This window comes from Pinus tabuliformis, chromosome 2_2 (assembly GCF_031772625.1).
Source record: "Pinus tabuliformis cultivar Carrire ecotype Pingquan chromosome 2_2, CPIR1, whole genome shotgun sequence".
Lineage (NCBI taxonomy): Eukaryota > Viridiplantae > Streptophyta > Pinopsida > Pinales > Pinaceae > Pinus > Pinus tabuliformis.
In genome coordinates, this window is record NC_142300.1 from 487145766 (window position 1) to 487148320 (window position 2555).

A 2555-nucleotide genomic window follows, 5' to 3' on the forward strand; every position below is an offset into this window, starting at 1 on the left:
CCGCCGCGACGGGCCGCCCTCCGGCCGCTCGTGGTGGCGCGGCGGTGGGCGGAGGGCCTCCACGCAGGCCCCTCCGCCCACCGCCGCGCCACCACCGGCCGCCTGTGGTGGCGCGGCGGTGGGCGGAGGGCCTCCACATCATTGCAATTATTCAAATATATTTTGCGACCAGGCATGCTGATTTGAAGATATACAAATGATAGTGACGAATCTGAAATGAATCAGCCTTATCCACTACCCAAATACAAAGTCAAACAAAAAATAATGATATACTCTTCAATGTTTGTGCAGCAGTCTTTTGAGATTGAAAGGTGTGATGAAGGATGTATTCCCTTGCCAAATCTGGTGAGAAACCATCTCATAGATTTTCTCAGTGGGATGGGTTCCATCCCAAAATACGTATTTCTCTGGACGTTTGCAAAGAAAAGCGTTGTATTCTCCACGCTCCTTCTTTGGAATCTCCAACCCACAAGACACAGCCGTGTTAAATGGCCCCGCTCCACAGCACGCAGACGTCGTGTTTTTAAAACCTGAAATCAAAGCCACGTCCCATATTGCATTTAGTCAATTCACAAACCAAGCCACCCATATAATGTTTTCGAAATTTATACTGCTTTTTCAAATATCACTGATTTTTACCATAGGATTCACCGTGCTGAATTATATTTAATACGAAATCATAACTGTTAGCTAACAGGATCGTTGCTCCATCTAATTTTTTATTCAGCTGGTTGACGAGCTGCCTGAGACCATTATTATATGCCACAGCCAGCTGATTTGCAATTTCCACACATCCACCGTTATATGCCTTCATTCCTGCGAGCCTCGAATTTGGACTACATCCTAGAGGGCCGATATCTAATACAACCAAGTTATCAAGTTAATGTTAATTTTTAAAGTTTTTAAAGTTTTTAATTTTTTTTTTAATAATTTTTTAATATTTAAATAAAAAAATATATATATATATATATTTTAAAATCATTTTTTTTATTATTTATAATTTTAAATAAAAAAGAAAAAAAAAGTTATAATTTTTTTTTAATAAAAAAAAAAAGTTTAAAAAAAATATTAATTTTATTAATTTTTTTTAAATAAAAAAAGAAATGTAAATTTATTTTTTTTAAATGTAGATTTTATTTATTTATTTATTTAAATATAAAACGTAGATTTAATAATTTGTATTTTTAAGGAAAAAATAAAAATAAAAATAAAAATTGTTTTAAAAAATTATAATTTTTTTTTAAATAATAAAAAAGGTTGTTTAAAAAAAAAATTAAATTTTAATATATATATATATATATATATTTTAAATAAAATATGTATGTTTAATAAAAAATAATTATTATTATTTTTTTTTAATAAAAATTACGTATTTTTTTGTTTTTTTTTTTTATAATTTTTTTTTTTTTTTTTTTTAATATTAATTTTAGTAGTTTTTCAATTTTTTTCGTTAATTTTTTTTTTTTTTTTTTTAAACTATTTTTTTTTAATTTTTAATTTTTTTTTTTCCAGTTTTGCTAATGTTTGTTTTTTTTTAATTTCTCTATTTTTACTTACTTAGTTTATATATATATATATATATATATATATATATATATATATATATATATTTTTTTTTTTTTTTTATTTTATTTTTTTATTTTGTTTTCCAAATTTTTTTATGGTTTGTGAGATAATATTTTTTAACAATTTTTGTATATATATATATATATATATATATATATATATATATATATATATTTGTTTTTTAAGTAATCAACATTTTAATCTTAATTTTAGTAATTTTTATTTTTTTTTCTTAATTTTCTATTTTTTGTAGATCTAGTTGGTTTTTAATTTTAATTTTTAGTTTTTTTGTTTTTCCTTAATTTTTTTTTTTTTTAATTTTTCTATTTTCACCTACTTAATTTTTTTGTTTTTTTTAAATGTTTTTTTTTAATGTTTTTTTTTCTTTTCCATTTTTTTTTGGCAATTTTTTTTATGTTTTACAAGATAAATCTTTTTCTTTTTTCTCTCCATTTTTTTAAATATTTTTTTTACTATTTAATTGTTTATAGCTTTTTTTGTCTTTTTTTTAGTTTTTTAATTCTTATCATTAATTTTGTTTTTTTTACATTTTTATGATTGACTTTTTTTTTTCGTTTTTTATTTTTATTTTATATTTTCCTTTTAGTATATATTTTAATCTATGTTTTGTTATTTTTTTAAATATTTTTTTTTTTGTGTTTTTTCATTGTTTTAATTTTTTTTTTTTATATATGTTTTCATTATTTCTTAAAATTTAATGTTTTTCTGGTTCATGATAAAATATTTTACACCATTATTTCTAAATGTTGAAATTTTACTGTTGAAAAAAAAAATTGTTCTCCCAGCATCAACACTTTTCGTTTTGAGGGTGTTTTTTGGATATTTTTTGCTCAAAAAATTTGTTTTCACCGCCATTTTTAAAACATGTTGAAAATTTACCCAAGAAAAAAAAAGGTGTTATTCCAGCATCAACACTTTTCATTTTTAGCATTGTTTTTGATGTTTTTTCGAGGTTTTTTGGCCAGAGT

At 23.8% G+C, this 2555-nt stretch overlaps 1 pseudogene; it reads right to left on the reverse strand.

Annotated features, from left to right (window-relative positions):
* Positions 1–276: 276 nt before the first annotated feature.
* Positions 277–814, reverse strand: LOC149193479 (GDSL esterase/lipase At2g23540 pseudogene; annotated as a pseudogene).
* Positions 815–2555: the final 1741 nt, after the last annotated feature.